Genomic DNA, 25,201 nt, shown 5'->3' on the forward strand with positions numbered 1-25,201 from the left:
AGCCTTTCAATTGGATAGTCAAGGTCCAGGTCATGACCTCAGATGAGACCTCTGAAGAAGTGTCCCCAATTTGAGGAAAATGTCCTTAATTTTAAGAAAATTGACCCTGTTTTAATAAAATTGCCCTTTTCTGAGAAAAAGTGGCCTCTCCGACTTTTATTGTGGAATAAAATAGGGTCTTTTTACGGAAAATAAAATTTCTCCCTTAAATAGAGAAAGGTTTAGCCATTCTGAGTATATTTGAGTAGTTTTTTTGAGAAATGTTAAGGAAATATTTTCTATAAATCCAAAGTGGCGGTCGGTCATTGACCCCTACCTCAGCACCACACACTAGTACCCTGGGCCCAACTAGCCTATTCCCTACTACCGATACTTTCTCATTAGCTCTTGCAAGGTATCTTAATGCAAATGGCGACCACGAATGTTTTCCCGCTCTTTATTAGTCATGTGTCCAACGACCTAGATTTCAACCAGGTTTCAAGCCCAAAATAATAATCATATATCTTATCATTATATTGTTCAAAGTTAGCAAACTCAGTGGAGGCATATTTATAAAATTCTCCGGTTACATTTTTGCTAATGAGGAGATGTTCCCCTTATTGTTTTTTTGGTCTTTTTTTATTTTTATAACATGTTCCATTTAAATTATTTCTGGTTCTCTAAAATTCATTCAAACTTTTTACGCCATTTTAATTCTGTTTCATTATGAATGAGCTGGATTATAAACGAACTTTTGCGACCTTTGGCCAAAAGTTACGTTGCAAAGTGGAGTACCTCCAGACGCTACTATCTTTGGGAGTGTGTGTTTCGGGCGATAGCCGAACAGGGCGCTGGGAGGGTCAACTGCAGCACCCGGCGCGGACGGACACGCCCAGAGGTGGATCCAGGATTTTGGTTTGCGAGGGGCTTGACCCAGCTGAGGAGGGCCTACTTATGGATATTTAAAATTTGAAAATATACTGTACCTGCATCAAAAGAAACCATTTATAACGAAATAAATGTACTTTAATATAAACGATTTTCAATGCTTAGATGCATAAATTGTTTCGAAATAAATCAAAGAAAAAGACTAAAATGTGGGGAAATGTTATCTACCTGATCATATTAATGTGAAATAACCGAAATAATCTTAAACGATACAAATGGAAATGAAATAAATGCACATACACCGAAATGAGTCGGAAACCTAATACATCAAACAAAATCACTCGATACAATAGAAATTGAATTACATATTTGTAGCTAAATGAAATAAAATAAATAGAATGAAGTAAAATTACACAAAAAAGCATCAATAAAACCCATTTATAACCAAATAGTCTACTTTAATAGAAACGAATTACAATGATTACATGCATAAATTGTAACAAAATTAACCAAAGGAAAGGACTGTAATGTGTGGATATGTTATCTACTTGAACTTATTAATGTTAAAGTAAGTTCAAGTGATGAAAATTGTACTGTAGGTAGTGCAGTACTAGGAAAGTAGGTTAATACCATGTTTGATATTTGTCAGGGGGTGAACCCAGATGATTTTTATGGAGGAGCCCTTTAGGCCCCCTCCCCCTCCTTTCTCTTCTGGATCCGCTACTGCACACTCCTGCAGACTCGTGCCCCAACGCTTGCGCGAGGCGAGAAGTGTGTATGTGTGTGTGGAAGGAAGGGGGTGTTTGTGGTGTGTGTGTGTAATTTCGTCGCGTGCGCGCGCCAGACCGCAAGGCGACGACAAACAGTTCGCTCGAAATCGCATTTGCCCAGTGGACTGTCCAGACTTTCCCGCACCTGCCATGCAACGACTGAACCTGTTTGGCTGTTTGGTGAGTTCGTTCAAATTTGACTTTAGTATTTTACGTAGAGTGGCGCACGAAACGAGTTATTCTGTTTTCTTCGATGCTGTGAACCAGAGGCGCAAATCTGTAAGTGCTTGTATGTTGAAAAACTGCCTATATTTTGGCTCACGTGCATGCAATAAGCAGGAAACTTTAAAATATAAAGATAGTCGTCCATAAGACGTAGTTTTGACATCAAACCCTTTTCACAGTCACGCTTTCGCAAGGGCAGGCTCGCCCTTTCAGTGAAGGGCTTCTTAATCCAAAGGGATCTACGCCTGTGCTTTTCGCCACTGCGGTTTGTTGGTGTCGGGAGTAGGGGAAGAAATGTTGTCGTGTTTAGCAGTCACAAACTGTTGGCTGTTTGAGTGCTACGAAGTCTGTTAAAGTTCTTGGAGCGTCATTTTGTAGTGACGCGCGGGAACAGAGGACTAATTACATTGGCAGAAGCGCCGGCGATTTTTTTTATTTTGCGCAACGGGGTCCTTATGTTAATTAGTGTGGCATGCCATTAGCTATTTTTTGATACTGAAACTTTTCTCGCTGTTGAACATGCAAAGCTGCGCCCGGGGTATTTTCAGTTTGGCAACATTATTTGGGATGCGCGCACAAAATAGTTTCACAGTTTTTTTCAGGTATGTTTAATTCAAAGCGAAATGAGAATTCGGACACGGGGCGCTATGCTCGCTATGTTTGTTGTGTTCACTACGCGAGTAAAATACAGCCAGCTGCATCTCAGGTGAAACTGGTCACACCAAGCTCTGTTCGTTGTATTTGCCGCGTATTTGGTTCTCGGCTGTTTTTTTCTTAATGTCGCACTGACTTCGCGCATGCGCAGATAATAAAACTAACACGTTTTCGCGCGGAGTTAGGCTGTATTTACTTATGCGTTCACTTTTTATGAAGTTTAGTGTGTCTCTCAGTATTGTGTTTTAAAGTCATGTAGACGGAAAATTTCATCGAATAAGTACAAAAATATCCATGTTTATAGAATAAATCGAAGGAAGAATATAAAAGACACGATATGTTTTCAAGGGAAAGCTTTCAAACTGAGTTGTATTTATTCTGAAATAATCACTTAATTCTGCATTGTCCTCACACGCAACTGCTTCATGAAATTATGAAATTCTTCGAATTCTTTTTTCTATTTTGATCGGCTTCATGAAACGTTTTACGGTTGCATAATGCGAGAGCGATCAGAAAGTCATTATCGTTGAACAACCGTTCGAATCCACACGGCCATGCGTTTTTTTCCGAAATCGCGATCGTACGTAGCCTGGCTATCTGTGTGGCCTCAGGCTTCAGTCAGTTATGTTCCACGTCGATGCTTATGGTGCGTTTGCGGGAGACCTAAGATGATCATAAAGTTCTGCCATTCCCGGTTACACCCAAACAATTCACCTTCGGCCAACTTCGGGATTTTTATTTTTATTTTAGCGCAGGAAAAATAGTTTCAAATATTGAAAGTGGTCGGTTAGGTTAGCTACATTAAAACACTTTAAAACCCTATGGAAGGTTAGTTAGGTTAGTATAGCTACACTAAAATAAACAGAGAAATATATAAATAAACCCGAGGTTGGCCGAAGGTGAATTGTTCGGGTGTAATCGGGAATGGCAGAACTTTATGTGCATCTTAGGCTTCCCTGCATTGGCGTGCACTGTGCAGGCGTTTAATCCCGGATCGCAAAGTAATCACGCCCGAGGTCGTTTGAGCCGTGACGACGGCAGCCCAGTGTAAGCGAGCCGCGAGCTAGCTCGACTGTGCGTCGGGTGCGCGCGGTCAAATAGGGGAATTGTCGTCACGTGCTTGGACTCGGCGCGAGGCATAGTCGTCCGTATCGCCTCGCAATCTACTTCGGTTTTTTTTTTGGGACTTTCACGTGAAGTTCACCAGTAAACGAAAAGCCATGCTCATGGAAGCGTCGTAGCCGGGAAATAAATACAACGAAACATGAGTACAGACTGGAACAAATTTTTACTGATAATTTGTTTTGTTTTTTTTGTAAAAATGTTTGCAACACATTTCCTGAACTTAAATACTTTTTTTTCTGAAATAAAAAACATAATTCGAGGAAAGGTTTGATAATCAGCTTGTATTAATATTTTTTCAGGTTATTATCAAACTATTAAGTTTAGTTACTGATTGTATAGTACCCGGTTGTAGCCGCTGACCGGTGTCTTAAGGCTATTTGATTTTAATTCCTGTAGCGAATTTCATAATATTTTGAAACCTATCCATTTGTGATTTTCGTACTATATAGGCCTACTGTGCCGTTTGGTACCTTGTCAACTCCAATAAATTTTTCTTTCGCATTTGATATTTTTAAAACGTTAACCGCAAACTTACTGGAAGTAAGTGGATGGGATTTATCAGGTTGCTGTTTTATTCGGATAATTTTGTGGGGTATTTTGAGTTTTGAGGTCCGCCATACTCCCAGCCGTGTGATAGTGGATTTTCCGCGTCTCTATAGCAAAGAGAGTGGTTACACTGATACATCCCGTAAATTTATGGTTGATATTTTTAAGAAAGTCTGCTGTGATAAAAAAATTAATTGAACAAAGAAATAAAATGGATACTAATTGAAGGAATATTATATTCTCAATCGACAAACATAACAGGAAATATTCTACCTTTCATTGTTGTGAAAGATATTTGAGTGATGTTTTATCTCAATAAGCAATTATTATAGCTATAAACATGAAGTTGCAGTATTTAAATAAATTTTAATATATGCTGTAATTTATTATATATATATTTTCAGTCTCGTAGAAGTATATGCTAGAATATGATAATTATTTACTTGTAGCATAAGAATTAAATAATTGGCATCCAAAGTTTCTAAACAAAATATCTCGTTAGAAATTTAACTAAATAGTATAAATTATTTAATTGCAATCGTGAAATTAATTCCTCGAATTTTTCTGATTTTATTTCGTTCTTAATACGGCGTTGTCAGATGGGGTTTCCTCTTTAGTTTCGTTCACGTGAGCCAATATTCAGGATGAGTGTGGACTTGATTAACAATATTTGGCTGCAGGTTAGCACACAAAAGATTAAAATGAAAAAGGATAGTAGAAAGCTTATGGTGTTGAGTGCTTCCTAAAGCCGCGTTTACACCGTAGTTTGAAACACGAGTTGCAAACGTTTATTGCAAACAGCAGTTGCAAACAGTAGTTTCAAATAAATGTTTGCAATTTTTATTTCATGGTTTTATTTCCATGTTTCATGAAAATGTTTGAAACACTTTCGACCTTGATTATGACTCGCCTTCTGGTTCCTGGGATCAGTCCTTCACAGGATGTCAAGTGTCGAGGATGTCATTTTAGCCGCGGCGGCGTGTGTCGTGTTGTCAAAGCAACGTAGGCCGAGACGATACTGGGTGAGGCCGTCTCTGCATTCCAAAGCTACGTACAGTGGAAACGACCTGTTGGACGATTTAAATAGAGATGATGTTGACCCTCTATCAGGTGAACTGAGAACGGACGGAAGTTTTAAAAACTTTGTAAGAATGACCAGTGAGGATTATGAATATCTAACTTTAATGATTGGTCACAAAATTTCGAAAATGGATACGAATTACCGAAAGGCTATTTCTGTAACGGAAAAACTAGCCGTAACCTTGCGCTTTTTAGCTACCGGAGATTCATACACAAGCTTGAGTTACCTGTTCAAGATATCAAAATCAACCATATCTTTGTTTATACCTGAGGTGTGCGAGGCTTTGATAGATCTTCTGAAGGATAACATAAAGGTAAGACGTTATAAGTAGACTACACATAGCCTATATTTGTTATGTTGACAGTCATTTTTAAATAATATAATATAAAATATTGTAGACTCAGAACCTGTTTAAGAATCCCCCACTCTCACCCCTAAAAGGTCCTAGGGTATTTTATGGCAAATATATTTTTATAATTTTAAGCAATAAAATCTACTACTGGTATTTCTTTATTTGTACCAGAAGTGTGTGCTGCTCTGATAGATTTGTTGGGAGACAACGTAAAGGTAATTAGGGATATTGAGTTTTTAAATAATAACTCATATTAATAATCATTAAAAATATATTTATTATCGTTAACATTTATTTAATACATTACAGGTCACATAACCACAAGTCCAATATTAGGGTCTATCAAACATTTAGAAATGAATGTAGGCCTATTTGGCTACACTTAAAGTTAAAGTTTAAATTAAAAAAGTATAACATAGGTCAATAAACAAAAACTGAAAAAGGGCCAAAAATAACAAACAAAATTACTGTAATTCTGTATAGGTTTTTTTTTTACGGAGTCATCACCATTGTCCAGATTGCTGACGACTGCGAGCGCGTCGGCTATTGGTGTAAACTGATGGTCCAGACCAGCGCTTGAAGGCCTAGAAGATCCATTTGATGGCGGGTTAGAATAAATGTCGAATTGAGACATTCCCATTTCGAACAAAACTTGATTTATTCTATGTTTTGCTATCATTTGGGATCGAATATCGGTGATTTGACGCAGCTGACAAGCAACATTTTCAGCGAATACATCGCAGTCATCTTTTTTGTTTCATCTGTGATTGAAGTTTTTTCATAACTTCATATGCTTAGTGGGCCTCAGGGTTCCTTTTACGTTTGCAGTGCTTACGGTTTTACTAGTGGAGGGGCTGATTTCAGACGAAATTGTCTCACACGAGGAAATATTTCCACCACTTGTTTGGGGAATATCACTGGTTTCAAAAGGAGCTGGTTCGTCTACTTCTGTTCCATCCTGGAAAAAAAGAGGGTATCTAAATAGTATGATAAAAAATTTATTTGTTTATGCATTACAAATTATTGCGTGATGTCCAAATAGCACAAAAACATGCATTAAAACGCTTTAATCTGGCTAAAAGGTTAGTGAAAAATGTGGCACAGCATTGCGCTATTCAAGCTTATTTGGTTAAACTAGAAATTAAAATTAAAAATTTGATTTTATTTTTAAAGAAGGAGGATATTACTTTGAGAGGGGTGGCATGTGTGCATTTGCACAATTTTCTACGACGAGAAAATGTAGCAAATATAGGCTATAAATATAAATAATATACTAGGCTATATAAATAGACTATACTATACTGGCTGTACTAGATAATTAATTTCTTCCATCTGATTGCAGCTTCCCTCTACAAAAGATCACGCTGAAGAGTATAAGCGACAATGGAACTTCCCTCACTGTATTGGCAGCATGGATGGGAAACATGTAATGCTACAAGCACCATTCAACACTGGCAATGACTACTTCAACTATAAAGGATTCTTTAGCATTGTCTTGCTTGCAGTTGTAGATGCAAACTATTATTTCACTTATGTTTCGGTTGGATGCCAAGGACGCATTTCTGATGGTGGTGTATTTGCTCACAGCAAAATCAAGAAACTTTGGAATGAATCTGATTTGAACCGTCCAAACCCCAAAATGTTGCCAGGGAGGACCTATCCAGTACCTTACGTCATGCTTGCAGACGATGCATTCCCTCTGCAACCAAACATCATGAAACCATTTCCAGGCCTCCACGATAAAGAAAGTCTTGAACGAACCTTTAACTATCGCCAATGCCGTGCGCGTAGAGTCGTCGAAAATGTGTTTGGAATTGTATCGGTAGTGTTTAGAGTACTCAGAAAACCACTTCTTCTTGAACCAGAAAACGCTGAAAGAATTGTATTAACATGCGCGCATCTGCACAACTTTTTAAGGAGGAGCGAGTCGTCAAGTGCATCGTACAATCCCTCAGGGATGTACGATAGTGAAGATGCAAGTGGAACTCTTGTACCTGGCCAGTGGAGGGTGGATGGAATGCCCCAGGGGACACTTCTCCGTCTAAAGCGGATTCCTAGGAAACCCTCAGAGCTAGCAAAGGAGATCCGAAAAGAGTTTGCAGAATATTTTAAGAGTCCTCAAGGATCAGTCTCCTGGAAGGATAAGCATTAGGTTAAGGCAATGTGAAATCGTAGTGTAATCCTGATTTAACATTAGCACAAACTTACATTAGCGTTTTTTTAATTGTATAAATATTTATTGTAATTTTTTTTCAGTAAAAATATACGTAATAAGCTTACCTGTGGGCCTACTGCTTCTTGCTCCCCCGCTGTCTCTCAAGCTTGCCTGGGGGTCGTTTTGTCCTTCAGGAACATCATTGGTTGAAAAAAAATCCACTTGGTTTTCCCATCGTCGGCCCCCGATCCAGACTTATTCCCCTTCTTAGCTTCTCTATTGAATTGAATAATGAGGTTCCTCATTTTATTTTGTACCTCTGCCTTGCTTAAATTCATTTCACGTGAAATGTCATTCCATGCGTAGGTTTTCGTGTTTTTATTTTTGTAATCGGGAATAGTTTGGTTCCACAGGACTTGCTGCTCTCTGTACAAGCTAATTAACTTTAGAATGTTGTCTTCTCCCCACTCCATCTCACTCAGTAAATTTTCCATTGTCACTCACCACTGATCACTCACAACACGCACGAGATAACTCACAACAAGTACGAGAGAACTCACAACAAGCTCGAGGTAACTAGTAGCAGTCCAGACAGGAAATGACACTTGAGTCGAGACAGGGTGGTGCGAGTGATGACGTGAGTGAGAATGGAGGTGGCAGCGAAGGGGATGGCGGGGAAATGTTTCTGTTTCGTGTTTCAACGGCACATAGTGACTGAAACCAGTGTTGCAAACAAAAGTTTGCAACTCCCTTTGATCTTTACCGACTTCAGGTGGAAACAAAAATTTCTGTTGCAAACACTGAAAAACTGTTTGCAACAGCGAAATGTTTCGTCTAAAAATGCGCGTTTTTAGAGATGTTTGCAATTTCTGTTTGCAACTCGTGTTTCAAACTCCGGTGTAAACGCGCCTTAAGGCTGGTATAAAACTTTCTAGTTGAAGCTAACCAACAGGATTGTTGTAAATACGAAGGTGTATCAATAAGTAACGCTCATGTCAGATTTTAAGTAAGAACGACGAGAGCAACGAGCTGTGATGAGATTTTATTTTTTTTTCGAAAAAGGAGAGAAAGTTGGGGAGACGGTGGAAGTTTACGGAAAAGACTGTATTGACAGTACCAGTTCGTGAAAAATGGCAGGGATGCGGTGGGGAAGTAGTTTCGGAGCACCCTGCAGACCGGACCAGGCACCGTCTGTTAGGACCACGAGCTCCCAACTTCAAAGATCTATACCAGACTTTCGGAAGAATTATTAGACCATAAAACGTACTTATGTTTCAACTTTTTTTCTCGTGAATAACTTTCAGTCCAAGATTGTCGGTCGAACTCAGACTCACTTATTGTAGGCACGTACCAGCGCGCAAAGAGGCACTTCATATCGCCACACCGAATTATTTTTTTGTAATCTTTGGATATACAGTTTTCAAGAAATAGCTTTTAATGCTACAAGAAAAATTGTAAACAATGAACACTTTTCTATAGTTATTTTTAAACATGTGACATGCATTTATGGAAACATTTGTCTTCTGGATATTTCTTGTCGCGCTTACGAGAATTGGCACATTGTTTCCTGATTTATAGAAACATTAATTTAAAAAACCTATGGAAAATATTGTCAAATATTCAAACATTGGACATTATATTTTTGTATCGCTCATTAATATGTGCAATTAATACTGTAAAGCTATTCAGGAAACGGCTTACAAGTAACTTCAACTAACTGATGTAGGTACTGGGACAACACAAATAGCCGAGGCAAGAATCCGAACCCGGTATTACCGCAAACATTTTTCTTTTGTGTGGCGAAACTGTTGCTTTCATGTGAATGTACGACCATCTGCCATTATTTCATGTCCGAACTTCAAAAAAATAAAAAAAAATTGGTTGTCTGTAAACTCGGTTTACGGACCATAGTTTAACGTGACGTCATAACAAAACATTGATGAAATAATTGCACACTTTTATGAATAAAATTGAATCATTTTTATTGAATTATCACTATTTTGTATGGATACAAGAAGAAGAGAAATGAAATCTACAATTTCATTGATAAATTTACTTTTATTTGCACTCATTAATTCAAATATGTTTATTACTTTAACGAAGAAATTATTTTAATTATAACTTTTATACATTTTTGCTATTTAACTTCTTCCAATCTGTGTTATTCTGTTAAGGATAGGACGATGATAGGAAAAGTAGGAAACGAATGGGATTGTTTCAAGTTTAATGTGCCTCGAAAAAGTCAAATCGATGGTTGTTCCAATCGAAGTGGAAGAGAGATAGATGCGGCGCAAGCGTACAATGAGCGTGACGGGACACAGTGTAACGGGACAATGTGCGTAACGGGACACTTTTTCGTGCGTGCAGCCGGGGTTCATCGATTTATTAGACTTTGTCACGTCAAAAACACAATGTGCGGTACGCGTCAGCCAGGGCGATGGCAGCTCGTGATAGATTCAGCTTCTGGATTGCCTCAGTGTGACGTGGGTGTGACTGCGGCCTCCAGCGCCGGCGGGCGGTGCCGAAGACGCCCGGAGACGTCCGAGGAATGCCGATGAGACGGAACGAGACGAGTAGATTTGTCACCGCGAGCCGAACGAACAACGTACGTTTAGTCTGTCAAGCGTTAATGTTTCTCGAAAAAAGATTTTTTTTTGTTACAGTTTTCGATAGTTAGCGCCAACGGTCAACGACGTATCCTTCCGCCGCTGTCAGTTCCGTCGACAGTTCTCGCGAGCAACTTCACCAGGTGGTTGCCAGTCTTCGTGAACACGAAAGATCGCTCGATGCTCTCTGCTAGTGACAAATCGGGAAAACTTTGCGCAGAAAATCAGCACAAATGGTGCCCTTTTTTATTTTTTAGAATGTTTTGGTGGTCGCCAGCCACCAATTCTCTTAAAAAAAAAAAAAAAAAATACATACTTAGCACCAATTTTGAAATTTTGGCTGTAAGCAGCACTAATTCGTCAAGTTGGTGAACAACTATCTTAACTTTTTATGAAACGCACCACAAATTTTGTTCTCCACTACGCAAGCTGCATCAAATCTAGCTTTAATTTTTGAAATTCCAATGTATTGTTGCCAACTTGACACACGTATGGGGCACCTCTGACAATATATATATTTTTAGAACTGTGGAATTTGAGACAAGTTGCGTGATTCGGACTATACTTGGCGCTAGAGCCATTAATCGTGCACGTCAATCATGAGCGCGCTCCGACAGGGATAGAAATAGACGCTTGGTAGACAAGCGGGCGGTAGCGAGCAGAAGTGGCGTGGGAGTAAAACTGCGAAGTTGTGTTACGTCAAGGCCGAGCGTCCGCCAACTTAACAGCGGATTGAGCACCGAGAACAAAGGTCACGTATGGCATGCGACCCCGTCTCACAATTCGAACTACGATATAAATGTGTACCCGGGAGGAAAATTGACAAAACTTAATTCATTATTCTGCACGGAGAAAAAGTTGGATTGAATCAAACAATTATTTGTCTATATTTGGCGAAAAAAATATTTAATTCCAGTAACAAAACATTTTGTTGGCCAAACCAAATTTTGTGAGTAACAAAATTGATTCATTACACCTAACAAAATATACAGTTAAACTGCCCAAACCATTTTTCTGGATCAACAAAATCTTTCCAACAACAAAATAAATGTATTTCCTCATATATAAACAAATATTTTGCTGTGGCAAACAAAACTTTCTCTCGGTGCGGACACACGTCAATGATAGTTTACGTCGCAGAGAAAACCCGAAGAACGGACAAAGAAAGATATATATATATATATACACAAGCAGAAAACCGACCGAAATCAGCACAGAGAATTAAGTTGATATAATCGCTCAGAAAAATATCAAAGCACCGACGAACACAGTAAACAACTGCCTCTGACAACGCAGCGACGGACCGAGGAAACCAAGGATGATACTGAGCAGATAACCAAGACAACACACTAGTAATACAGCAGTGCACACGCGATGAAATGAAACAGGTATTTTGACAACACGACTACAGCACAGACGAACACAGTATCCTTCCTATGGTGGAAAGTCCTAAAATAAACTTAACGCGTGTTAAGGGAAAAGGGTTCTTAAAGCTTGTTAAGGGTAGAGGGCTCTTAAAGCGTTTTACGGGAAGAGGGCAGTGTTTAATCATTCTCTTGGCATTATTACGTACACCGAATTTTTTTGTTGACAATAGACCAGAAAAAATTCATGTAAATTTACAGATGTATGTAAATGTGTAAGTACATTTACGCAGGAAACGACTGCATCACTGTAAAATATATTTCGCAGTTATACTGGGTAACCTACAATAGTTTAAGTTATTCGATAACTGTTCCGTGAATGGCTTTCCAGCCATTAATAAGCATGATACAACAAAAGAAAGTTAAATTGTTGACTATTTGATCATTTTTGTCATGTTTTAATAAACTAAACATTAATCAAAGCCAATTATTTAAATTTGCAACATGACCTTTGATTATGGTTAAAACTATTTAACAAAACATCTTATATAATTACCTTAAATATGATGAATTTAAAAATAATCATCTAATTGGTATTCATATCTTTGTGAGATCAGTATTTTTTTTAGTAACTTAAAATTTAAAATTAATAGGTTTTTTGAATGATTATTTTTCCATTGAATAGAATGCTTTATAAAATAATTTTGTACAAATGCCATTTTTAGTTTACACTTTACGTCATACATAAAACCTTCAGGTAAAGCAGCAATTTCGTATGCCCAAAAAAAAAAGTTTTAAATTCGAAAATTAACTTGTGAAGAGATTTTATGACAATCTAAGATTAAAGTTTTTTATTGACCTTTAAACAGTTCGTAATTATGTAATATTCAGAACCCAAGCCTGTTCCGCACTGGATTCCTGGCCTGTCATATTCATGTTTCAAATGCCACCTTAGCTGTGTGGTTTGTGCGATTACAGTTTACCGCTAGCGCCCTGAAGATGGTGACTGCAATATGCGCCGAAACTTTGGGACGCGGCTCAAGCCCACGGGTTACAGCCTACACTGCCGACGGCCGGCGAACTACATTGCAGTGTCTGCTCTTGTGGCAAATTATAACGGGGAATGACAGGGTCTCTGTCGATTACACTCGGACCGCTTTTGCTCCTAGCGGCAGTTATCTGCGCGAACGTATCGGACGGCGAGATAGGATCTATTTTCGCCCTGTCCGGTGCGGAGGCGGCTGCGGCGGGCGTGTGACGTGGCCAGGGGGGCGCGGCAGGGCGGCGGAGTGATACGTATCGGAGAAACAGCGTGGGAGGCTCGTGTTTGTTCCTTTGATTGGTCGGCCGGTTTCCGCGTACGCTCCGAGAGACAATCTCGCCTGCGCTGTGTTTCTTCTTGCGCAACTGCGCAGGTGGTTTTCCTTTGTTGGCTGGGATTAAGAAAGTATACAGATAAAGAGTGTTGGAAAAATCACGGGTTCTATAACCTCTAAAAAATAGACATTATAGACCACTGCACATTCTGTCAAATGCCATACTGTTTTATATATATATATATATATATATATATATATGTGTGTGTGTGTGTGTGTGTGTGTACACTCACACACACAGGCATAAAATTACATGTACAAAGGTTTTGTAATTTTACATTTCTGTAGTGCGAATTTTTAAAAAGTGTACAGTTTGTGTAATGATTTTACATTAATTTCTAGGTTAATATTTACGAATTTCCAGGATAGCAGCCAAAATGGCTTTGGTAGCTTACTGATTTTGGTGGATGAGGAATTTAAGCGGTTGGTTTTAGGATAATTTTGTCATATTTTATTGAATATATATATATATATATATATATAATTTACCTGAAATTAACTTTTTTCCCATCGAGTAAGGTTCGAACCAATGACAGAAATCAATCTAATAAAAAAGTAATTTATAAAGCGGAGTTTTTTATGATTTTTGGAATATTTTCCGAAATTCTAGCTAAATAATTACGGATATAAAAAAATGGCGAATGTAGAGTCGTAAAGAAATGGCCGCCGGGTCCTGTTCATAGTGAACGAGCGGTGGACACGCCCGAATATGGCCGATTCCTGACGATTGGTAAGCCACAACTGAGTAAGCCACCAAACCATAGGCCCATAAGAATAACATTAGGCCCGTATCAGCTATTAAACACTACTGCCCTGTGTCCTTGTTCAGGCTGATTTAAATTGCACGATTATTTTCGTATTTTTCAAGGAGTGCTTAATGCATAACTCTATCTTTTTATGAGAAATATTCAAATAAACGGCTGTCCACAGTAGAGTATAACACCAATATACGTTCAGGAATTTCACCGAGATCGAATAATAGTATGTATGGAGGTAAGTTATTCAAGCTTTTGGATACTTGTAATATATCAATTACTTACTTGCAGAGATCGTTTCCATAAAACAGCCGTGAACTGATTTGAGCTTTCTGTAACATATCATGCGCTTAATTGCTATCGCTCCGTATGTGTTGTACAGACAAACAGTTATAAAAAAACTCAGTTTACATTTACAAATAAAACGGGTTAAAGCCAACCAAAAAAAATATAAAATCAATATTTATCTCCTTAAATTTAGTGATACTGAGTATACTTACTTTAAACATTAACTCACAATCTGATACGTACGTAAGAGGGAGATGGTGAGTACAACCCCCCCCCCCCCCCCCCCCCAAATTTGGAAATTCTATCAAAGTTTAAAACAGCTTTCTTTTCCACCAACATAAGAAAAATTGGATAGCAAACAGCAGGCAAAATAGAGGTTCAATCTCCCACCTTCCTTTTCAAAAATGAAATTATTTATTCTGCATACGCTCTTTCTCACGAGAACCATTATATTAGAAAACTTCAAAAACCTTTTAAGCCTACAGTAAAAAAAGAATATTCTATGTTTCACGTGTATGTTTGAAACGGAACACAGAATCGGAAATTGAGAGCCTGCCAATTATTTTGTTATGATTTTCCATGCATCTGGTGCTACGAAGGAGTCTTATGTTATGCCATGCTCATTCTTTGATGAAATGTCTGTAAATTTTCCGGTGGACATATGAAAGCGTCATTTGTTTGTTTTCTTCTGCTGGAGGACTTGACCTGCTTACTTACTGTAGGAACATCAGCTTTGACCCAGGAACACCGTGTTGTTTACGCTGGGGTGGAGAGAGTTTACACCTGGTATCTTGGGCAACAGGAGATTTATGCGTTTGACGCCAGCGTTCACATTAACGCACCATTTAAGGGCAGAAGTCTGTAAACAGCTCGTAACTCTTTCGGAAATCGACCGAATTTCCAGCCACCTCCACCCCTCGGATACTTACTGGGTGACTTATGACTTAGTTCCACTTGATCTATTACTTCTGCGTGCCTTTTTAGAATCCAGTAGTTACTAAAATTACTCATCATTTTCAACCTTTTTTTTTAAATGCTCGTTCGATCATACAAAATAAGCGTGTTTTCAAACGCTAATGAAGAAAATTCGTTTACCTACAGAAAAAGTTTTTGCAATGGCGTATGTCCAAAAACTTACATCAAGTCATGCACTCCCATTGCACAAATCTTTCAAAGATAACTAAATACTAATTGAACAGATCACTTGTTACATCATATTCCTTGAGGTACTGAATTCAAATTCTAGCTTCGCTAATAACCTGATACAATTTTAGGTTTAATCACTTTTCATTTAAGCCTTCAATATACCCCCAAATCCTGCTAGCATTATACATTTAGCGCAAAAATAATTCTTCCAGTATTTTAGAATTATTATTCAGTCCATACGAATTTGTAAATGCCCTATAAATTACTACAAAAAAAATTTCATCAACAAATCTCAAAGCTAGTGTTTATACAATTCCTGTATAAACATCATTGTTTTAAAAAAGAAAGTTTTAAAATATATTCCTCTTCGGAAAATATGACATGATTCGATACGATACTAGACACAGTGGCACATTAATGATCATTGATGACAATTTGTTTAAGTCTTCCTTATCTCTCTCTCTCTCTCTCTCTCTCTCTCTCTGGTAGCCGATGCCAAAGAAACGTGCATAATGGCAATCGGAACTACTTTATCAAGCATCGGGAGGCTCGCTATGTCAAGACGCGGTCGCAAGGAAAGGAAAAACAAAAGAAAACTCAGATCCAAATTGATTTCCAACGCACGGGATGCAGACCAGCAATTAGCGGTGACGGAAGGATGAAACCTCGCTCCAGATTGATTTTCTCGTCCCAGAGGAGTCGACGCCTTCTGCTCGCCGACTGTAGAGATTCACGGCCTGACAGGCGCGAGGGTTTTAACCCGCCGCGGCTGTCCCATTATTGCCTCTTCGGCCGCACCTCAATGTCTATCGTCGCGCTGATTGGTGGGCGCTTCCTATCGTCACCGCGATCGCCGCGCGGGGATCTTCCGCAATCAGGGACGGACAAGTGATCCGATCGGATCAGCGGCGGACTTTCTTACTTCCCTCCCCTCTCCCTCCTTCGCCCACAAGCCGCCCACCACTGCTCATCCGAGACGACGTCCGTCGCCGTACGTCAACGCCCACGCTCCGCGGAACGACCTCCGGGTCTCGCGAAGGTAAACTGCGCGGCCCGGGAGTCGATGGTTACGAACGGATCGTTACCACAACACCGAACGCACAATAACGCCGAATATCATAACGCCGAATGCCAAATTGACCGCAACGCCGACAGCTACAAAACTGCTGTGTACCACAACGCCAAAATACAGTAATGCGGAAAAAGTTTGCAGTAGTGAGGGGAGGGGGGGAGGCACATGAGAAAATTTAAAAACAACTGAATGAATTTGTGTGTGTTTCTTAAATGCATCTTAACGCCGAAATACCACAACCTAACCTAACCTAGGCTAGCCTAACCTAGCCAAACCTAACCTTACCTTACCTTACCTAAACTTACCTTTGTGGCAGTCCTGCAATGACATTTTTCGGCGTTAATGTATTTCGGCGTTGTGGTACACAGCAGTTTTCTAGCTGTCGGCGTTGTAGTCTATTTGGCATTCGGCGTTATGGTTTTCGGCCTTATTGTACGTTCGGCGTTGTGGTATTTCGGGGTTGTGGTGCGTCCCCGTTACGAACTATCGATTGCCCAACCGACCAGAGATATCGATCCCCAGCCTTGAGGTGGCCGCCAAAAAAAAAAAACCTCAGCGTGCCATTCACAAGATTTCTTTCAAATGTCCGACTACGAATAGCATTAGAGAGCCATTGCACTTGTCTCTTCAAGTTCCTTGTCTTGGTTTCGTCTTTGAAGTGTATAATTTATGTTGTTGTTGTTGCAAAAACCGGGAATTTCAACGAACTTTTTTTGACGTGACAACGTCTAATAAATCGATGAACGCCGGCTGCACGCACGAAAAAGTGTCCCGTTATGCACATTGTTCCGTTACGCTGTGTCCAGTTACGCTCATTGTACGCTTGCGCCGCATCTATCTCTCTTCCACTCGATTGGCCTATGCGTCCGAGGAGAAGAAAGACAGCGGCAGCACACAACTTACATCAACACGTGAACTGTTTCGTTGACTGTTTATAAAGTGAAGTGAAAAGTTAATGTGGTTTTCATTGCTTATTATAACAACAATTTCGGCAATAAAGGTTAATTATTCTTGCATTTTAAAAATCTGATTACTAGTATAATTTCAAGTATTTATTCTTTCATTATTAAAATAAAAATGATTCAATTTTATTCATAAAAGAATGTAATCATTTCATCAATGTTTTGTTATGACGTTGTCACGTTAAACTATCGTCCGTAAACCGACTTTACAGACAACCAATTTTTTATTTATGAAATATTCACAACCTAATATTGTAAGTGGATATTCGAGCGTAGAATTTTGGGGTCACTGCTCATTCTCTTAGAGGTGTGTTACCGACGCAAAGAATGCACGCGTTCGGTGCCAAGGTGATTGTAGCCTAGCATTAAGGGAGCCTGATTGGGCTCTTAAAGCATTACACCTTAATCTTCATTTCCCCACCATATAATGTCACAAGCTGGAGAAGCCCTTTGGAGATATTTATGAAAAACCTCGTCTTCATTTAATGTCTATGTAATATAAGGAAAATAACTGCTGAGTTTCAAATCTGTAGTACATACACTTGAAAATAGGTAATGTTTGGTCTTTACCGCCCCAGAAAAATTTTGTACACATTATTTTTGAAAAAATTTGAAATATTTATATTTGAGGCCACCGCAACCCTCCTTGGAAGCTGATTTTTGGACAAACACGTAAAGGTATATGTAATATATGGAGCAATTAATATCATACATAATAACATCGAGTCATTATCTCTTACTTTACATACAGACTCCGTTAGTTTCCATGCATATTTCAACTTTTTTTCCCTTCAGGTAGAACCGTGAAAATTAGATACATTTAGTTTTCGATAAATCAAATCTTAAATCAATCACGTATTTTTTTATTACTTACTTTCGAAAAACATACAATAAAGTTCAACATCGTACCTTAAAAAACATTGATGTTCCTTCATACAAACTTTGCCAGCCTATTCACACCATTTGGACATGAATTTTGAAAAAAAAAAAAAAAAGTTGTAATTTTATTTCTTTTGACGAGTATATTTACTAAATGTCAACATCCTAACATTAAAAAAAAAAGTTTTTTTCATACAAACATTACCATTCCTTTTCACACATTTAGGCATAAAATTAAAAAAAAAAAAATCCTACTTTGTGCAACCCTAGGGTACTCGAGTAATTTTACCTCCAAATTCAAAATCTCTTGGTCCACCGGTTTAAGCGGTCCGTTGTATGTCCGTCAGTCAGTTACGTTACTGTTGCATAGGTACAGATGGTCACCGCTCAAAACTCGTAGTGGTCCTATGCACGACGAGAAGACTGCGCGCTTAGAGGCGGCACCGCGCTAGAAGCACCAGCGAGCGTCGCACCTATCATCTCTCCTCCTGAGCTGTAGTAGCGGGCGAGCGATGTGTGTTCTGGTTTCGGCCGTGGATGGAACATGAAAAAGGTGAGGGGGAGAGGGGTGAATAGGCGTAATTACCCAAGCAACGCTATCGCCGGTCCACTTCTCCTCCCCCCCCCCCTCAACACCCCCTGAAGGATAACGCCCTGAAGCCATGTGGACCAAAACTCTCTCATTACACGCCGCTCGCATCCAACCTGGAGGAAGTCGAAGTCGATCAGAGAGAGAGAAATAAAAAAAATATTACCCTTCGTCGTTGGAGTGAAGGAGTCTTGGTGGGAAGTCTGAATGAGAGAAACGTTTTTCCTCAATGAACGGGCATTACGACGGCATGCCTCGAATCGCGTTGAAAAGAGTTTTTTTTTCTGGCAAAAAAGGAGGAAGGGAGAGGGGGAATGTATAGTGGTTTGGCGTGTGTAGCTCCGCCCCTCGGCGTCCAAAGGGGCCGAAAAAGCTCGCGGGTAATGTAGTGTTTGCCCGGAGATGCGGGTTTGACGTATGGCCGCAACGTGAAGGAAGCGCGGATGGAGGAACCCTGAGATTCACCGACTCTGAGTCGGACGTCAGAATATTCCCCGCGTTCGTCCATACACGGAATTTTCATTTAATTTTTTTTTTTTATGTGTAGCATCTTTATCTCAGTATACGGCATTTGGTGGGCGTAATTTCCTGAAATCGACGGAAGACAAGAAACGGAAATGTGTAACAACCACGGTGCTGCCATCTGTGGTGATTGGCGAGAACCAGAGTTCAAAAAGACAAAGATAAAAAAAATCTTTATTATGTAAACTTTTTTGGTGGATTTTAACAAGAAAGGAGAATATTTTTTAAAATTCCTTATCGAAAATCAGGTCCAAAACCTGTTTTTTTTATTGTTGCTTTTATCTGACCTGTTCCATTATGTAGTTTAACATTTCGCTATACAAATCGAATGATTCAATAGTCAACATCGCGGCTTCGAACAGCGTATTCTAGCGGCGGTTGCTGAAGCTACGTGTGATTCGCGTCCAGAAATGTAGTTAAAAACACAATTTGCATATATTTATTACGCTCGGCATTATTTAAAAAAAACTATACGTTAAATTTTGTTTACGAGTTTCGTATTTAAACAGTATTTCCAACATGAAAACGCATTTAATTTGCTTGTTACAGAAACTAAATGGTACACATCTCTGACAAATACTGAATGACTTGCTCACATTTTAAAAATTACTTTGAATAGTACATATATAAAAAGAAAGGTTATTATAGCTAGGTTAGTTACATGAGTATAATATTTGATACCTTTGTTCAAAAACTAAGATTTTTGAAAATACAATTTTTTTTTCGGGACGATATGTTTTCACTCGTCTAGGTAATCTGTAACTAAAATTAAGGGTTGTTTAGACTAGTTCAGAGATTTTTAAATATTTTTAATGTCTTAAAAAAAGGTTGAACCACAGATTTTTTTTTTATTCCGACAAGCGACAAACTCCGGTCATGTTCGGGACTGTTCGTGTGGCTGACTCCGTTTCGGTGAATTTTAGGCTCTTCACCGTGGCTGGCTGTTCTCCGTGCATCAACCCGTGTTGTTTTCATATTCCTTTTTCTCTCTACCTGTTTTTTTTTCTCTCTCATTCTCTCTCTCTCTTCTTACGGTCCGTTTTACGACGTCCGAAGAACTGAACACTTTTTTACGTCCGCACCCACTTGCACTCTGGAGAGCTAACGTCCGCCGGACTGCGCCTTCGACGCCTGCAGCTACAATGCTGTCGTGAGCTTCCCTCCATTCAACTACGCCGACTACACTGCGTGCAGCAAAAAAAAAAAAAAATACACACACAGGAGGAATTAGTTACTTTCGACCGGACGTTCTTATTTTTCCGAAGGCGATCGTTTCTTTCAACACCCGGGGTAGCTGTAATTCTTCACAGACTACAAAAAAAGGTGTAGGTATAACTGGCGAGTTGTACCTGAGTTTGATTTCGTAACCGCTTGCATAGGAAACCTTCAAAATTCGCGTTTATGATCTGTAAACATCTTTAACTCTCGGTTAACGGCATTTGGTAGGAGTGATTTTTGGGAATGGAACGGAAGTCGCATGAAACGGAGATGTGTAACCACAGTGCTGCCATCTGTGGCGGATGGCACGAACCAAAGTTCATAGAGACAAGGGAAACTTTATAGTATTAACTGTTTAATGTCTTTACCAAGATGGGCAGCACTTTAATAAAATTTCTTGTCGAAAATAAGTCCCAAGGCAGGGGGTTTGTAATTTTTACAAGTCTTTTTCGTTTAATTGTACGTCTGTTTCGTGCTGCTGTCTGCGCGCGATAGTTGCAGTGAATTCTAGCTGTGGGCGCAGAAAGAACGTGCGTGTTTTTCATCCAGAAAATTTGGTATTTTACAAGCTAATGTTTTATTTATCAGTATATTTATCAGGCTCGGCATTATTTAAAAATATTTCAACGTTTAATTACGTGTGCGATTTGCGTATTATAAGTTTATTTGCAACATGAACAACATGAGGAAACGTGAATTTTCTCGTTATCATGGTAAGATGTTTACATATCACTTGCGAGTTCTGAAACACTAGCTTTATTTATTATTTATTTATTTATTTATTTTTAAGGAATATAATCTGAATGTTCGTAAGTCTTCACTAAGGTATTATGGTTCCAATTTTGGGGCATTCGCAACGTTTTTGCTTCCGCACAACTTCGCTGTGAATGGTGTATGTAACGATAAATGGCGAGTAACCTAAATATGCGCTCAAAACAAATACGAAACGCGACCTGTAGTGCAGTGTTTTAACACACGGTCTCTAACTCTTATTGCAAGAATACAATGCTTCTACGGGTAGCAGGCGCTAGACCTAAAGTTATTTGAACAAAATTTCGGAGAAACTACTTCCTGTTTGGTGCCTGTTCGGTATAGTGCCTTTCAATCTACTACCTTTCGGTCTACTTACTTTCGGTCTAGTGACGTCCGGTCTAGTTTCTTTCTGTCTAGTGTCTGTTTGGTATAGTGCCTGTTCGGGCCAGTGCCTCTCCGGTCTAGTGCATTTCCGTTCTAATGACTGTTCTGTCTAGAGCCTTTTCATTCTAGTGACTATTCGGTCTAGTGCTTTTTGGTCTAGTGCTTTTCTGTCTAGTGCCTTTCGGCTAAACGACTTTCTGTCTAGTGCCTTTTGGCCTAGCGTCTTTCGGTCTAGCGATTTTGGCTACTGCCACGTCCCCGCCTTTACATATCATAATAAAGGAAAAAAAGAGGATAAATGTTAAACGAATTTTATCTTGATCACGCCAAGCCACACCCACGTGTCAAAACCCTCGGGAGTGATAAACGTCAGAAATCGTCAGGTGCAATCAATCGTATTACGCGTCGTGTCTCGTGTCTATTGTTCGCTGGTGTTTCGAAATCCCACTGTCCGTCTGACATGCCGCCGCCCGAGATTGAGCTTGGGCCTGCAATAATATTTCTCTCGCAGACGGCCGCCAATCACAAGGAAGAAACCGCTCTGCTGGTGTACTTTATTCCAGTCTATTAAGCGTTCAGATGTGATCGCAAAACATTCCTGCCCCTATTAATGGGTGAAATCTTACAGGTGGTTTACAAAACTATTTAGAATAGCCTTTTCTTTTTCTCTTTATTGAGCTTTAACGTCTAGTTGACGACGAGGTAATTGGAGACGTAAAAACACAACGTCGCTGATCAGTAGGGACCTGGTGAAATTCGATGGTTCATTGTCCTCTTTGGTATACTCCCCAGTCCTCCACATACTCGATCAAACGTAACTTGTTCATTGGCTGGTGACTTTTGAGACGTACCAACCGGGTAGCCTGCGGTTCGACGCTTTTTTTGGTCGAGTGATCATTGGCCCAGAGTCCTCCAGGTACACCGTGAGCCAATAGCAGACGTAGTATAAAGGTTTGTGTATTTGCACGGTCTCTGCTGAGCAGGGATCTTTCTAAAGGAGTGCTTTGCGGGTAGCCATGGAGAAACCTAAACCATGTTGGCCCGGCAGCGGTTCGACCCCAGGTCCTCTGGGATACGAGTCAAAACATCTAACCACCACGCCACCTCTCTCAGTACTTGCAATCGGTTCTCGTGTGTTGACTGTGTATAAATTTAGGAACGCACACCGACAGGTTAGACAACTGTTTGCGGGCGTGGTCCTGCGACGAGAGGTGTGTTTGTGTTAAGTGTCCGCTGGATAATAAGTGCGACGCTCGCTGGTGCTTCTAGCGCGGTGTCGCCTCCAAACGTAAGGCTGTGGGCCGGCGTGCAGTTTTCTCGTCATGCGTAGGACAGTTGCGAAATCTGAATGGTAACCATGGAGGAGAAACGATCATAAGGGCGTAATGTAAGATCTCCGTTTTCTTTCAAGAATCTGTACCTGGTTTTTCATGCCCAAATTTTTTTTTCTGAAATATCGTGATTCAGCCATTTTCACTCTTCTTAACATATAGTTTTAAAAAAAAATTAATACTGAAGCGAAATCCGCTCGGATATCTCGAGCAGTTTAAAAATCGCGTGATTTCTTGTCACCGTGTGCGCGCCAGAGTAGGCTGTGTCCTGAGTGTGGACGAATATTTTGATCTAAGCTTCCAGCTTGACTGTATGTACGCCAGCTAGGTTCAAGTCATAATAGATTTTATGTATATTATTTTTTTTAATGTTTTTTTTAGTATCTTTTCACGTCATTATCACGGGAATCCAAAGACTTGCGCAACAAACCATACATTTTCTAATTATTTTAGGACTTAGCTATGTAATTGACATGAAGAAGTCTGCATTAATATTATTTCTAACCTATAAGTACATTTTTTTTTGGGGGGGGGGGAAATTATTTCATTTTGTAGTTAACTGATCATTGCCTGAAATGACTGTCAGAAAATGTTCTTTTGCTTGCAGCTTCTAATTAGAGCTAAATATTCACGCTTGCATTTGGCATGAAAGTAAGCATACTCGTAATTTCCGAAGTAAGTATTGTGCAAACCCGGTGTATTTTCCCTTGGTTTCAAAAATAACTCTCATTTGGTACAGGACTAAGATTAATATGTTTGTAACAGTGACAATTTATAGTGTTCGATTTTCGAATTGGCTATCTCAAACATTTAAACTGTAATAAGCTAGAACGATCAAAACATAGACACTTGCAAGTTAAAATAATCATAACATAGAACATCACAACTTAAACCATCTTAACATTAAAATAAATATAAGTATTACATTTAAAAAAAGAACATTAGAACAGTTACCGGTTTTAATCATATAACTTATTACTTGCATAACTTCAAAAATTCTATATTTTGTGTATCTAAATAATTTTTCTCTGGATTATGCATGTGCTTCTAAATTAAGTAGATCCATGTTGTGTGTTTTGAGGTTACCTATGGGTTTCTGAATAATTTTACTTGGTTAGGGTTTTGTTTAGTAATGTTAACAAGTTATGCGTTTCTCAGTAGTGTTACTAAGTTAGGTTTTCTGAGAAACAAGTTTCAAAGTTAGCTTTTTATGAGTCATATATTACTGAGTTAGGTGTTTCTGAGTCAGATGTTTCTCAGTAACGTTGCACTAACTTAGGTATTTCTAAGTAATGTGTTACTAACGTAGGTGTTTATAAATTGGTGATTTCAGGGTTGTGTGTTTCTAAGTGATATTTTTAAGCTAAATGTGTCTAGGTTAGGTGTTTATAAGTAATGCGTAAATACGTGAGCTTTCTCTCAGTAATGTTAAAAAGGTTTTGTGTTTCTATGTGATGTTTTTTTAAGCTAAATGTGTCTAGGTTAGGTGTTTTAATTAATGCGTAACTAGGTTAGTTTTCTCTCAGTAATGTTACACAAAGTTTTGTGTTTCTAAGTGATGTTTTTTTAAGCTAAATGTGTCTAGGTTAGGTGTTTATAAGTAATGCGTAACTAGGTTAGTTTTCTCTCAGTAATGTTACACAAAGTTTTGTGTTTCTAAGTGATGTTTTTTTAAGCTAAATGTGTCTAGTTTAGGTGGTTATAAGTAATGCGTAACTAGGTTAGTTTTCTCTCAGTAATGTTACACAAAGTTTTTGTGTTTCTTAGTGATGTTTTATTTAAGCTAAATGTTTCTAGGTTAGGTGTTTCTAAGTAGCGTGTAATTAAGTCGGTATTATCTCAGTGATGTCACACAATGTTGTGTGACACCATCCCATCGCGACTCATCAGAAGGACTGACAGGGCCGGACGGAGAAAGCGAGCGGTTGGTTGGATGGGCGAGGAAACTGGAGGTCAGGTGCGGTCCATTATCGCCCGGGCTGCCGGCTCGTCCCAAACGGCGCGTCGGATGACTTAATGGCGAGGGGATAATCACCGTTGCTGGACCCGAGTCTTGTCGGCGTGCCCCTGTGCCCCTGCCTGGTCAGGAGACACTTCCGCCTCTAGCGACGCGCAGAGCGTTCGACCTGGCCTGAAACACAAAAATATACTTCTATACTTGTACGAAACATTACTTTAGGA

Source organism: Bacillus rossius, chromosome 11 (assembly GCF_032445375.1).
Source record: "Bacillus rossius redtenbacheri isolate Brsri chromosome 11, Brsri_v3, whole genome shotgun sequence".
Taxonomy (NCBI): domain Eukaryota; kingdom Metazoa; phylum Arthropoda; class Insecta; order Phasmatodea; family Bacillidae; genus Bacillus; species Bacillus rossius.